Below are 15,390 nucleotides of genomic sequence, written 5' to 3'. Positions count from 1 at the left end.
GGCCCCCCCCCCCCCCGGGCCCGGGTTAGGAAAAAAGGGGAAGGGGGGGGGGGGGGTTTAAAAAAAAAAAAAAAAAAAAAAAAAAAAAAAAAACAGCCTCCGGGAAGGCCGAGGCAGACAGACGATGCGCCCCCGGGTTCGGGACGGCTGCGGCGGGGAGGGGCTCGCACCCTCTGCCGGTGCTTCTGGAGGTGGATCAGAACTCGGTCCGATGGTTGAGCTCGTTTCTAGATTCTAGAAACAACAAGCATCCTCAGCTGGCGACTCCCCAGCGCTTCCCCCCTCCCTGCTTCCTCCCTCCCTGGACGGCTGTGCTCATGATGTTACCGCATGTCCTCCCTCATCAGCCGGCGCAGATGATGCACAAACAACTAAACAAGGCCGGCGGTCTGCTCCTGAAGACGGACACGATCCACAGGAGCTGCGCTTCGCTGTCGGGATGTCCTTGTCCTGCTGCAGACTGCTGCTGCTGCTGCTGCTGCTAACCTTCCAGCCGGTCCCCCCTCTCTCTTTACACTCCTCTACCTCTTCATTCTCTCCAGCTTCCTGCTCTCCATCGGTCAGCATCAGCATCCGGGTTCCGCTGATGCGGCCCCACCCTGCTGCCTTTCTGAAATGCAACTTCCAGTTTTTCATCCGCCGTAGCCACAAAAGAAAATATATTTTAATCTCAACTGGAAGGTCAGAATCAAAGACACGAAAGCTTAAAAAACAAAGGTTTTGAGAGAGAAGGCAGAAGACCGAAGGAGATTTTATTTAGTTAGCCAGTGGCGGTTCTTGCATGAAGAGCACCGTGGGCGAAACACTTACCCACTTCCTGTGGGATGCAAAATCTGGTTATTTCTGCTTAGACATGAAAAAAAGCTTAAAAATGTTCACACATTGGCACATAAAATAACAACAAGTGTTAAGGTGATACAAAGAAGAAGAAAAAAAAATACATTTACAAGAATAAAGTAATAATTTTATGAGAAATTTTGAGGATAAAGTCATACGAGAATAAAGCCATAATATCATGAGAATAAATTAATATATTATTGCAAGAATGAAGTCATAATTATATGGAAAAACTCATATGAGAATAAAAGCATACTACAAGAATAAAATTGTAATATGGGAGTAAACTTCCCACAAAATTATGAGAATATAAAGTCAGAATATTCTGATAGATAGATAGATAGATAGATAGATAGATAGATAGATAGATAGATAGATAGATAGATAGATAGATAGATAGATAGATAGATAGATTTTCCTCCATTTTAAAGCTACAGCTCTAAGAAACGCAGCATCTTACTGTGGTAAGAAGATAAAACAGCTTTTGGAGGATTACTGAGCAGAGGTTTTAGGAACGTACAGTGTGATATTAACCATGAAGGATTAAAAAAAATCTTTAATATTTTGTAAGAAACACAAATCTGACATTTTCGGGGCTTGGAAACCTTGAACCTGATTGGACATGTGGAACTTTGGCATAATAAAAGAACATGAAAACTGAAGAAGGTAATCATAATCACAAATATAATAATGTAATTAAAGAAAGAAAAATAAAAGAAAACAATTAGTTTGACAGTTAAACAAGTGGTTATTATGGTCAAAGTGTGCCAGATGGCTGGCTTTCTTGTTCAGACTGAAGATTTTACAAATATGCAGCTTAGTTGCGCAGCCTAATGGAGAAAATATATTACGTTAATATTTATTTTCTCTTTTTAGGAACAGTATTAAAGCCCCACTTTAGTTATCAGAAGGATTAGACTGACTAGACGTAATCTGCGTTCAGTGTGCGAAAAATAGTCTGCATGTGATTAATTCTTCAGTTAATAGTAAAACCGAAAATAAATAAATAAATTTAAAAATCTGATATTATTAACAAGCTAACAGGCTAACCCGGGCTACTGGCTGCGTCCGCTCTTCAGACATTACAAATCTGTGTGTGTGACCAGCCTCCACATTGTGATAGCTGCATGATGTTGATTTCTAAAGCTTAATCCACGTTAATCTTAATCCCTGGATGTGGTCAGGTTGATGCATGCAACTCAGATTATCCCTCGGTGCCGTGTGTGTGTGTGAGTGTGCAAGTGCACAAATGTCTCTCTGTTTCTGACCCGCTGAGGCAGCACTGTGAATAAATAATAATAATAATCTGAATTCCTCAGTTTCTGCAACTCGAAATTAAAAACAATCAAATCACAACAAAGGAGTCGATGGTTAGTGACTACTGGGCGATTATAGGCATTTTTATTTCTGTTTTGGTTGTTGTTCATAAACAGATTCCTAAAAATTGTTTATGCTCTTTCACTTGATCAAGTTGCAAACAGACATTTCTGTGTTTCACGATAAAAATCTGAAAAGTGTGGCCTTCCATGTCTACTCAGACCCCTTTGTTCTGATAAGGGCCATCTGGTAGAATGGTCCAATCAAAGTACAAACCAAAATCTGTTTGAGAAGCTGGGTCAAGATTTGCTCAACAGGAGTGAGTGAAGAAACTATGAAGAAATTTGGCTCCGAAATTTTACATTTTTAGTTTTTAGACATTCAAACTTGTGGCTGTAATTTCTGCAAAATGCAGTTCTCCAAAGCACTAATACAGATGGACTGAATATAAATGCAACCCACACTCTTCAGATGTATCTCTGTTAAATTTAAACCATGTAGAATTTTCCTTCCATTGCTGTTTGTTGCATGCTTGTCTTATAAAATCCCAGTAAAAGACATCAAAGTTTATGTTTTTAGTAAAAAGCAGAATTTTTTTTTTCGCTGACCACTGAATGTCCAAAACTGAGATATATTATCAATCAGCAGCTTATAGAACCTGTCTCAGTGAGATTCTCCTTTACAAATAAAACTTGACAAACTGATAAAATCAGATGTTTACACATGCTACATAAAAATAATTTTTTTTTTACTGTCTGAAGAAAAAGCAGACTAAAGTTCTGTTGTTAATTATTTAAAAAGTGTACATGGGCAGAACTTTAAACATGTTTTCAGAGCGAAGAGTCTCTGAAATGTTCCTAACTTTATGCTTTTCACGTTTTTAAATGTCATCCCAGTAGCTCTATCCCATCTGTTCTCTCAGAAAAGAGCTGAAATGCAGGAAATGTGTTTTTTTTTTAATACTTTTCCTCTGGAAGACATTCAAAGTGCATAAAGATTTCCTGCCTATATTACTCTTTTACTTGCTATATGGAATTACAAGGAGTAATTCCATATAGCAATAAGGAGTAATAATTATCATTATTACTCCTGATAATGTAAGTACACGTTTCCAACCACAAGATGGCGGTGTTACGTTTGTAATTTGGTTTGATTTTTGTCCTCCTGAACAGAATCTGCAACACAAACACTGACGTACATCTGGTGCGTACACACTGTTTTCCGGGGTCTGTCCTCACCGAGGTCAGAACTTTGTGATGAAAAATCCAAAACAATGACAATGAGAATTTTTTTTTCAGTCAAATTCTTTGGGAAAAATAATTATGAATAATGTAAATGCAGATTTAATTTAGATTTCTTTCATGATGTCACTCAATGAAGTGATGCTACGCATTAAATTGTGATATATTCACACGTTTTCCTGTGTTTTACTCAGATGCTTTCAGTTAACCTAAGAGAAGCTCACAGTGCCGGGACGACGTCGTCTGGGCTGATTTCATGAGAGACAAATTGGGTGAAAATACGACCCAATGTGCAGTTAATTCATCACTTTTTACAGAACCTGGTTTTGAATGTAGATGAATTAACTGCACATTGGGTGAAAATACAAAGGAGGTTTTTCAGTTTACAGCTTCAATGTGTTCAGAAAACTTGTGTAATGAAAAATGACTGGTTAAACTGAGCGGTTTTGTCATTTTAACGTGTAAATTGACTGACTCTGATGTTACGCTCTTCCCTTTGCCCTTTAGGCTCGTCTGTACAGAAATACAGTACGTCCTCCTCCCCACTGTGGAATTTTCCTCTGGTATTTAACAAGAAGACATGATACATCTGATGTGAAGCACTCAGACTTTGTTCTGGTCTGGACTGCTCATGTTTGAGTGGCATATCGAAGTTGTTCATGCAGATTAAAAGCTCAGTTTGAGGATGATGATGTTTAAAGTTACATCGCCTGCACTGTAGTGTTGGCAAGTTCAATGCAGTAAATTAGAATATATTATTAAGAACCAGTTATTTGCTCTGGTAAGCCAATCTAAACACCTGTTTAGGTTCAGTATTACTAAAAGCTAAAAAAAAACATAATTGAGAATTTTGTTCAGTTATGACCTTAAATTGAAAATTGTACAGCAGGTAGCAGGATCACAACAAACAATTATTTTAATTATCAATTAATCTGTTGATTCATTTATTGATTAATCTGTCAATTATTCTCTTGATTAATTGATTAATCGGGTAAAAATTGTTCACATTTTGCAGAGTTTTCATTTAGGCCTTTTCATACAATATTAGAACTACATTAAAAGATGGAATTAAAGAAATACTTCAATTCTTTTTGAAATTGTTTTGTTCTTTCAGTCTTAGGCCTTTTTGATCAATTTGCTAAATTGATGATTAATCAATCAATCAATCAATCAATCAATCAATCAATCAAATTTTATTTGTATAGCACATTTCAGCAGCAAGGTATTTCAAAGTGCTTGAACTGATTAATTCAACAGTTGATTCATTACAATTAATCGTTTCAGCTCTAGAGAATCACTGACATCTTCAACATGCAGGGTAAGCCATTGCTAAAGAAGATGGCTATTCAAGGCAGGGTTGTATCCCAGCATATTACTGGGAAGTTGAGTGGAAGGATGAAGTGTGGCTGAGGGGTCAGTGCTGACAGACCCGCACCACACATGTCCTATTAAATGTTCTTTTCTCATGTTAGACGTGATCTTTGTGAATTCGATGCAGAAAATCAGCTGAACTGACTGAATTAAATATTTATTTAATAACTCTGCACTGGTACAGCTCACCAATAGCTTCACAATCCTGGTGAAACATGTTAAAGCAACACAATTTTCATTTGCTCAGTCAGTGTAATTAGGAGAAGGACAGCTTCTCCTAATTACAATAAAGAATAGTAAAGAAACTGAAACCGATAAAAACAATAGGTTGATTATGTTGGTCAAACATGTAAAATAAACTCAACAAACCTTCTTTCAGTTGGTTCAGAGATTGCAATTAGGAATTCTTAATATAATGCAAAATAAATAATAAAGCATGACATCAGTCACAGAACAAAGTATAGAATTAGACTGAATAGATCTGACTGTTATTGTGAGAAATATCTTCAATACATCTGAAAAATCCAAAAGGAATATCTCCTTATCTGATATTTCAATAGATACGACAGACTGGTTGATTTCTGAAGGCACATGGGATTTACTACAGTTACATCTTAATGTTATTAAAACATATCAGATACATGAGTCTAACCATTTCAAATGACATAAAGTTTTCTTTGAGATTATAATTTACTGTGCTTGGAACCCTTACATACAGTTACGGTAGACAAGAGCGACTTTAGATTCTGCTTGTGTTTATTTAATGAAAATAGTTGCTTTTCTTGGACATTTTTTACATGTACACAACAGATTTAACAAACATCTCCACAGTTACGTGAATGAAGGAAGCGTGTGGATAAACTGGAGTCCGGTTTGACCCTCTGGGACAGTTGAGGACAGCTGCTGGGTCTCGGGTGTGCTTGTCAGAATCTGATCCCTTCAGTCCCTTAGTGAGACTGAAGACATTTCAGCACTGACACAATGTATAACGACTTGTATTGAGATGCTTGACATTAACTTTAATGAGACCTTCTTCTTTATACAATTATAACAGTTGCAACTCTTGAAGGAAGGCAGTCTGCCGGAAGTCTTTTGTGAGGTCAGACACTGATGATGGACGAGAAGGCCTGGTGGGGCAAGTTTATGTGTATCGCACATTTCATGAATAAGACGATTCCAGGTGCTGCATGGAAAAATCAAGAGTAAGAGACTAAAAACAGGGGCAAAAATTAAACATGAAAAAACTAATAAAATACAAGTTAAAAAATTATTCAAAAATTTACGTCAGAAAGTAAAATGCAAAAAAGTCACCCACATACTTCATTTGTTGATGTAGTTGAACTACGTCATGCAACCACATGACATTTTGTTTGCAGAGAGGAATCCGCCTGCCGAGCTCCACACCAGGTCCAAGTCAAACTATTTCAACAGAGCTCTGTGCGAAGTGTTGATTGATTGGTCAAAAGTTTGTTACCTTATTTTACACAGAAATGCTCTCAGACAGCAACGCTGACATTTCTCTTCAACCGGTCCGCTTCATCTATCTGGTTTTTGTTTTGCCAGGAGAAGTAAATACCTTATGAGAGAAGTTTTTCTGACGTGGTGAGGAAGTTATGTACATTTGTATGATTCTTCGCAATCTAACTACAAAGACTGCCGATCGGTTGAAAATCTGTGGATGGAAACTGCAATGTTGTCCATGGTCTAGTAAAATGAGAGGAGAATCCTGTAGGTAATCTTCACTGTTGTTTGAAAGCTGTGTACCAAAACAAACAATCCATGTGACTCAGAGTCGACTTTTCTGCTTTGATTATGTAGTCGTCTCTAACTCATCCTGAAGGTTTCTTGTCAGGTTGCATCTAAAGGTATATGGTTCTCTGCAGGACAGTCGTCAAACATTTGGTTTGTGTACTGCACAAAGTTTGAGGAATCCTCAACTGTCCTCAAATCCTCAAAATGTTCCTACAGAGCTGGAAATAAAAATCGACTTGTCGCTGTATGCTACAGCATTGGAAACGGACAAAATGGAGCACCGAATCACGTTAACACCCGTCGCCGTACCGCTCAGTGGAAACGAGGCGCTCACATCCTACAATACAGGCATTTATAAAAAAAAAAACCAAGAGCATCAGTTCGTTTTCACACCATTTCTTTTATACTTTATTTCCATTTATAAGCATTTATCTCAAGTCGACAGGTTACATCGCAGCCCATCAGCTCTCTGGAATTGTCAATGTACTGGATATCAGCAGGGAGGATGACGGAAAGACTGAGGGAGACCTGGTACGGCTAAAACAGGGAGAGGAACGGATGGGGGAGGGAGGGGATGCTAAGGTTACTGCTTCCAGATCCCAAACTCAGACCGATCAACACAGTGTTTGTCCCACGATAATCATCATCCTTATTGTTATCACCATTCAGTCGAGTGCTGTTGTGCAGAAGGGAATGCTGGGAACTTGGAGGACTCAGTGCATTGGACCTGGAAGAGAGGAGGGCGGATTTAAAACAGAGATTTATGACAGCAAATGATTTCCCTTTTTTAATTTCTTATCTTATCAACTTTATATCGGCTCAGTTGTTCATGTTATATATTCCTCAAAGCTTGGACAAAAATGACAATGTTAATATTAATCTTTATGCAAAAAGATGTTGTATTAGCATTGAAGATATTATTTCATATTGTTTTGTTCTGTTTTTTCTGCCATTAAGGTTAAAATGTTTAGGAGTTTCTCTCCTAGACAAAGAAGCTGATACTAAATCTTTATCTATCTTTGACAGAAAAGGTGCAGAATTTGTGCTTCTGTGTATTTTGTGTGTTTGCTCTGTCTTCTCAAACAACCTTATGTTTTTATTCCACATGACATCCACAATAAACTACATTAAAGTTTGTGGTTGTTGCAACATCTGGACACTTTGTGACGCTGCAGGGATTCTTTTTGGTAAAATGCAAAAGCAGTTGTGACTCTGTAGATATTAATTAATTTATTTTTTTTCAGTCATTTTTAAAACAGGTAAAAAAAATCCTACATGACAAAACTAGTGAAAAAACAGATTAACAATATTTAAATTCCTGTCAGGGGCAAGAACACAAAGTGTAGACTGGAAAAAGCATCATCAGACTCAAAGCAGCAGAATATTTCTTTTATATTTTCTAAAACAGATTTCCAAAGGATTCCAGGTAAGTCCGAACACAAACTCATAAAAGAAAACATAATTAAATGTTATTGCATTTGTTTAGCACACCTTTTTTATTTAAATTGAGGAAAAACACAGTTTTAACTCTTCACAACAATTATCCCACACCTGAATCCCTCTAACTGAAGTACAATTGTTTTTAATATTTAGCCTGACCTTCTGAAATCAGTTTGTTTCTTTAATTTCGAACCTCTTCTGTATGCACTTTGAAAAGAGTTTGTTGCAGGCTTTGTGTATATAATGCTGTTCTGAGCTCTGCTAAATCACAATATTTAAAGAATGCAATGTAAGAAATATTTCATTAGTTGGATGAAAACTATCTGACACAGTTATAATTCAGATAGCTTTCTTCTGGAGGTTTTGTGTTGTTTTTATACAACCTTCCCCTGATCTGCACACATTATCTAAGCAACAGTATAACATGTGAAGTGCTTTCTTATTTGGAAAATATATATTTTTTATTTTATTTAACTTTGCAATCATTTTTGACATTTACATTATCAACCTTCCAAGAGAATCACCCTGAAAAATTCTGATTTCACGTCATGAGTTTGACATCATTAAAACCCCCCCCTTTTTTTTTTTTAATGTTTACAACATTACAAAAAAAAAGGCTTCCCAACTGTTCCCAGATGAGCTGAACAGGACTGAGTCCATCCTTACATGTCAGGCTGCAGGGGGCCCCTCACGACGTCCCCTCAGCCGCGCTCTTCACGCAGGCGGCGAAGGCCTCCATCAGCTCTTTGCAGCCCTCGGCTCCCTTCTCCGCCATGCTGCAAGACAGATCGATCGAATTTAATGGATAAAGACTCGGGGCAACCGAAGAATAATTCAGAACGCCAAATTCTGTCGGTAAGAATTTGGTGCGGATGCTTTAAATCTGCATCCACTGTTTAAAGCCTGTTGACTAAACAAATGCCTGTTTGAAATACTAACAGATGTGGAAAAAGAAAAAAGAAAAAAAAAAGACGTGAGCGGGAGCACGTCCGACGAGTGAGAGGGCTGACAGGAAAGAGGGAAAACATGGATGCGGATTAATACAGGCTCCCATTCAGCAGCAGACACTGCCACAGAGCATCAGGGTGATGGAGCGAAAAAGAGAAGGGAGGGAGGGAAGAGAGGATGGGTCCATGTGTTTGGAAGGGGAGGAGGAGGAGATTGCATGATGAAACAGAGATAACAGAGAGTCATGTTACTGTAGACTCATCCTCTGGCTCTCCTCCCAGGGCTTCATCAGCTCCCTGTCAGGAGCTGCTCCTCCAGCAACAGGCCCCAGCACCACTTTTATATTCACTATGTACCTACAGCAAGAAAACCTGAACTTTTTCATTGGTTTTGTAATAATTTGTCTCACTTAGTGTTAAAGGTCTGAATCCAGAATATCTACAAACGTAACAGACTAAAAAGATGTGATTCAGATTCTTTCTTATTACTACAGTTCAGAATACATGTTAGAAATCTTTACATGGCTGAGTATTACAAGTTTTACAGTAAAAACAAAGGCAACATTTTCATCTAGCAATGAACGTCCCCACCCTCCAACACACATACACACACACACATACACGCACAAACATGCACACACATCAGTCAGGGATGGTGGATGACACCATTTCTTTTTCATTCATAGTTTTAACTGTGTGCTGTTGTTTAATTTTAAGCAGCTATGAAGCACGCAAGTTACTCAATAAGTTGTTGCTACGTAACCAAAGGGTGAGTTAGTTAGTTGACGTCAGGGTCAACTAAAGCAGTCTTTAGTTGACTGCTTTAGTTGAGCAGCTAAAGACTTCCCTCTATCTACATTTCCCAGAATGCTGTGTGGTTCTGAATCAGAGTTCAGTGAATATTCTATCAGATGTATTATCTCTTGATATTGGTCACATGTCTACCCACCATACATATTGTTTCAATGGTCTCAGTTTTCATGGTGAAATGAAAAGTATCCAGTTCCATCTGGACTTGTGTTCATTCAGCTCAAACCCAAACCAGACAAGAGAACAGAAAAGAACAGAAATATTCCTTATTGTCCCACACTGGGGAAATCCAACAAGCCCCGCCCCCCTCTGACTCTCCTGCTGCCGTCTCTCATATTTTTTGATTCACCCGTTGCTCCTCGCTCCCCTCTCTGCTGCGTCGTGTTGTTAGCAGTGATGTAACATTCAGCTAGCTGCTGCAGATTATCACTCTGAGCCTTGTTCTGCCTGGAGGGATGGAGCAAAGAGTGTGTTTGTGTGCTGCTTGTGAGGATGTGGGAAGAAACGGGCCTCTGAGTGTACACTGTACACACCCGTGTGGTGAAACATGATTGGGTCTGATGACCCACCAAGAGAGCAACAACAGCACCCCGAGGATGTTGAAAAAAAATAAACCCTGCTACTGCTACATCGGGCCCAGAAAGTACTCCCCACAATGTAAATCCTAAAAGTGGGAATAATTTGTTCAAAATAATGGATTTCCCATTGTCCTTAAAGAAAATATTGGCTTTCAGAGGGTCACTGAGGTCCTTCAGGAATCCAAACAGGTATGCTCACCGGATGTTGGGATTACAGTTAGCGGGTCTGTATGTATGAAGTTGATGACATCATCACCAACAAAGCCATTGCGTAATCTCCTCAGAGAATCAGTACAGGGTTAAGGGGCAAAGCTGAGTTGTCATAGCAACATGTCAGGTCAATCTACGTCCTGGCCTGGAACGTGGAATGAGGAGCATTAAGGAGTGACGTCCCCTCTCCTCGGCAGGAAGTGGGTGATGAATTATTTAGGCTCCGTTAGGTGTAATGAGTCATCAGGGATGAATATATGTAAAACATCAGTGGGCAGGTGCAGAGGTTAAAGGTTCCCATTAAATAAGAAACTAAAATCACACATGAATAAGTTTGTTCACACGATAAGTCAAAAACATGCCACGCCAACAACAGGAAGTGATCTTCCTATCACTTCCTGTTGTCTTCTTCGTCTTTCCCTCGAGCATAAAATGTTCATCACATTACTCGCATGATGCAAAAAACTGTTTCCATGTAAGGTACACAGAAAATAATGAAAGAAGAATCTCTAAGGTAACACAATATTTTCTGGCCAAAATTGCGATGAGGTGGAAGTAAGGATCATCCTGTAGTCCCATCGTCATGACAACCCTGGCAGAAACCTGGTTAAGGGCTGTTAGACCATGAGGAGGTATAACAGTTTCTGGTACAGGTTAGGTTACCTTTTGTATGCCTGTACAAAAGGTAACCTAACCTTTTGTAAAAAAAAAAGTCATATTAACCAGGATAAGAGGAGTTCTATCCCAGACATACTAGTTTTCTCAGCATGACCACCTCAGTGTGCTTTAGCTATTCCTGGCTCACTGTAAATGTGAAGCCTTTGCTTCTTTAGCCAGCCTGGGTTAAATAAAACAGGTATCAAGTAGAGCAGAAACATGATCTATGACAGAGAGCACTTCACCATGTCCTGCACATACAGTTTCACACATACTAGAAGATATAAATACTCAGGGACTACTAATCATTACACAAAATGAAGCCGCGTTGAGTTTAATGTTAGCTTAATTTTGCTAGCATTCAAATCCAGGTGTAGCCAGAAGTGTTTTTTGATACCACCTTGGCCTTCCTCATGGAAGAGACTAATGTAGACCTAATGATGTTAAACCAGAACATTTTCCTTCAAAACATCTTTATTGAGGAACAAATAGAGACAATTTTAAGGTTTAGTAATATAAATATCAAGGAGTAAAGTTTCTTCAGTCTAGGCAGATGAGAAATTGTTAACTCAAGCAATTGTTGACAGATTTCACTATTTGAATGGCAGCAAGGCCTGGACAGAGAAAAGGTTAGTGTTAGCTAGCAGCTCAACATCCTTTAGCAGTCTTTAGCAGCAACCTTCACAGCCAAATGTGTGCATGTACAGTTATAGGCAGCAGCTTCTACATGTCACAACATGGCGCATGGCTTTTAGAAATTTAGATAATGATGCCAAAATAATTAAATTGTTCTTTTAACAAAAAATACTGACATATTACATTTTTTTCCAGTTAAAACCTTCCAATATCTATCTAAATTTATTTTTGTTAGTCTCAAAAATATTGGTAATGATGATTTAGTCTATTTTGTCCAGGTTCTGGTCTTAACATCACAAGAAGTAGAAAGCAGTGGCTAAATGGGTATTGCTAACTTTAGCACCTTTAAAGCATAAATATTTATAGATAAACATTTAATTTAGCTAAAACTCAATGTGAATTCTTGTGAAATAGAAGAAAACTAGATGTAGGAAATACTTCATAAAATCAAAAATATAAATCCAAATATATATAGCTAAGTATTTATATTCTAGCTTAATGCTAAAACTCAGTATAGAAAACTATAAAACTGAATAAGGTGCACATTCAGGGACATCTCCAAAGAGGTGTGTTCATCTGTGTGTTCAGCTAGCAAAGCATCGATGTAGCAAAAACATTACTTAAATTCTTACAAAATTATTAGAACTGCAGACTGAAGCAATACTACCAAATTAAAATATCAATTCCTGTAGAGCTAGCGAAACAAACGGAACTCAAAAGAGATTCTTATAAAACTCTAGAATCCAATAAAGATGAGGAGAGACGCAGGTAAAGAATTCACTGGCACATTAAGTAAAGGGAAATGAAGAAGTGCTAGCTTGATAGATTAAACAAATGTAATGGACAATGATTCTTGTGAAATTCATGTCTTACTAAAACTCAAGGTCGTAAATTCAAGGTCATAGCATATGTGTTTACTATTCTACACTGTGGTTCTTCAAAACTCAAAACTTAACATGTGCTGGAAGGCTATATTTATCAGTGCTCATGCTGCTACATTTTGGCCCTCTGAAAATATTGGGTTCAAGTTCAGCTGACTTCAGCTGCATAAAGTGACTTATATAAACGCAGAGCCCTGCAAGACATCAGTGACATAGCACATATATCTACTTTGAGCGTCTTATGTCTTAAACACCATGAGGTGTGATTCTTGGCCAGAGCTCCTTGAATTTCTAGAATATCTTAAAAAGAAGAGCAATTCAAGGTACTTTTCAGTGACTGCACTGTGGTATTAAAACTTAACATACAACTTCAACTTGCAAGGAAAACACAGCTTAGTACCCTTCAACATAAAGTTGGCACCTGCAAATCTTCAAAGCAAGATTCATCCACGCCTTTTTAAATTCTCTGCCTCCACCTCAACTTGCAGTCTCATCTAAAGGATTCATACCCCCACAAGAACTTTATCAACTTAAACACTCTTGCCAAAGCAAGCTAGACTGTTACTGCGTTCCACAAAACGTGAGCACTTCATCAACCTATAAATAACAAGGAACCAAAAATGTTTTCAACTCTGTGTCAATGTCCTAGTTGACATCACTTGGAGTTAAGCTCTTTTGGACATTCACAAAAAACAAAACAAAAACAAAAACAAAAAACAATTACTAAAATCAAGTTTGTCAAAGCATCTATTAAATAAGGCCACTGAATTTTTTTTAACAAATATACAAACAGCCCTGCAAAACACCCTTTTGCCTTATGTCCCTGAAGGTTGACACAGAAAGAGTCGGAAGGATACAGTGGGGACAAATGGATCGAGGTGCCGCAAAGTATTGTGGGGAAAGGGAGGCTCGTGACGCAAGCAGATTCCCAGCCTCCATCCATGCGGATGGACAAGCATCAAGCATCACCCCACTGCCATACATCGTTAACCTCCAATTATTCTCCCATACACAGGATATCCCAGAGTTTTCATAGCCCCTTTCAGCAACCAGTTGGGATGTCAAAGTCTGTTACATCCCCACATACAAGATGTGGATGTTTTTAGCCGCAATCCTTGTGTCCGCTGATGAGACTCCATTTTATCATTGCGCATTTTCAAATGCTGCTGTCCATAGCTAACCCAGAGATGTTGTGACAAGCTCCAAGGTTTTAATTGTTATCAGCCGCAGGGTGATGGTGGTGTTTGCTTGTGCAGTTGCCTCTCATGAAGGTATCAATCCAGTTTCTTGCAAGCAAACGAAGGTTATACTGATCTCCACCTCAGTTTGTATGGTTATGTAGATGCATCTCTGAAAGCCTCAACAGATGGTCAAGCAGGTCTCTCTGTGATTAGTTTTAGTGTCAAAGTGCCCAAACTTCCTTACAACACAAATTCCATCACTTACCATTTGTCCAGGTCTGCTTTGACGCTGGCGCACGCTGCAGGGACGGGGGCCACTGCGGGGGCAGCCGCGGTCTCAGAATCCGACATGTCTGTGGTGGGTTGTGGTGCTATGTGGTGCCAAGGGTACCCTTTCTGTCCTGTTTCTGTCCTCTGGACGCCTATGGATTCCAGTGCCAGTGATAGAAAGAGAGAGACAGAGAGAAAGAGAGAGAAATAGAGAGAGTGAAGATGAGAGTGAGTTGGTGGTAGGGGAGGGGTAGGAGAGTGCGGGAGGAGGTGGGAGGAGATAAAACATGTGAGATGGAAGCACACATGTGTACATAGCAGTTCAGGTTGAGAGGGCAGTGACCTGAAGCCAAAGGCTCAACATTAGGGTGAGAAACATGGGCAATAATTTGGGAATCTTCCTAAGTAGACTAAACTCCAGAGCCATCTTTTGTATGATTAGGTACACTGAAATGACTTGACTCTTATGGTTACATACATCTGCTTTTGGATCTTTTTTAGAAACTTTTTTGGGACAGTTGCTTACCTTTCAAGAACCTGGTATCTTTGTGGAGACATGAGTCTGTTCCAAATACTTTGAAACATTTGGGTTGCATTTGGGCTTAGCTCCAAGAAAGAATATGTCAGTGTAGTGTTTTAATAAGGACAGAAAAATGAACCTGTGTGAATGAGTGTGTGTGTGTGTGTGTGTGTGTGTCCAGACTCACTCTAACCCATTGAATGCTGCCATCTAATGGCAGCTTTGTAAAAGTGATTTATACTACAGTACAGCCATCTTCACAATGACCTTCTGGCAGTCATCAGATGTGAAAACAGATTTTTAAAATCAACATACAGGACAATGAATATGTTTCACCATGAATACTTTCTGGTATTCATGGTGAAACATTTGGATTTGGGCAGCAACAGATCATTTTCATCTGTCGGCATGGTGATCTTTTTTTTGACCAATATAATCATAATTCATGTGATTAAATGAACCGTCCTGTTTGACTCCAGGCACATGCTTTAGAAAGAGAACAAAATGCACCATGTGGACAGAAACACCCCCCCTCTCACTCACACACACACACACACACCCCTACAGGTGCAGGTGAACTATAAGGACAATTTTTCCGTACCAGTCACAGTGGTGAATTATGGGAGCACCCCTTTTCACTTGTTCTACAGACTGGTTGAATGTGTCAAAAAATCTTTTATGAGCCACTCAACTAAGATCTCAGTTAAAATTGTGTATACACACTACAGAACTCTAAATATAA

General features: G+C 38.8%; 1 protein-coding gene and 2 long non-coding RNA genes across 3 annotated transcripts in view; 1 reads left to right on the top strand and 2 right to left on the bottom strand.

The window, feature by feature from the left end:
- The window catches only part of LOC106936283 (serine/threonine-protein kinase BRSK2-like), a 40,541-nt gene extending 39,814 nt beyond the window's left edge, over window positions 1-727 (bottom strand). The window contains exon 1 of the mRNA XM_015017162.1: window positions 171-727. The gene's annotated coding sequence lies outside the window, so the exon portion shown is untranslated. The remainder of the gene's footprint in view (window positions 1-170) is intronic.
- A 1,993-nt stretch (window positions 728-2,720) lies between these two features.
- On the top strand, window positions 2,721-13,362 carry LOC106936288 (uncharacterized). Its single transcript, XR_001422101.1, has 3 exons — window positions 2,721-2,732; window positions 11,542-11,545; window positions 11,790-13,362. It is a non-coding gene; the product is annotated as an uncharacterized LOC106936288 (long non-coding RNA).
- On the bottom strand, window positions 6,899-14,351 carry LOC106936287 (uncharacterized). Its single transcript, XR_001422100.1, has 3 exons — window positions 14,124-14,351; window positions 8,625-8,734; window positions 6,899-7,245 (listed from the first exon to the last, which is right to left on the bottom strand). It is a non-coding gene; the product is annotated as an uncharacterized LOC106936287 (long non-coding RNA).
- Between the last annotated feature and the right edge of the window lie 1,039 nt (window positions 14,352-15,390).

The sequence above is a fragment of the Poecilia latipinna genome, unplaced genomic scaffold (assembly GCF_001443285.1).
Source record: "Poecilia latipinna isolate Pla-1442-1.1 unplaced genomic scaffold, P_latipinna-1.0 Scaffold2112, whole genome shotgun sequence".
NCBI classification, from domain to species: Eukaryota; Metazoa; Chordata; class Actinopteri; order Cyprinodontiformes; family Poeciliidae; genus Poecilia; species Poecilia latipinna.
Note: the sequence above shows the minus strand (reverse complement) of the source record. Positions and strands in the feature narration are given on the sequence as shown.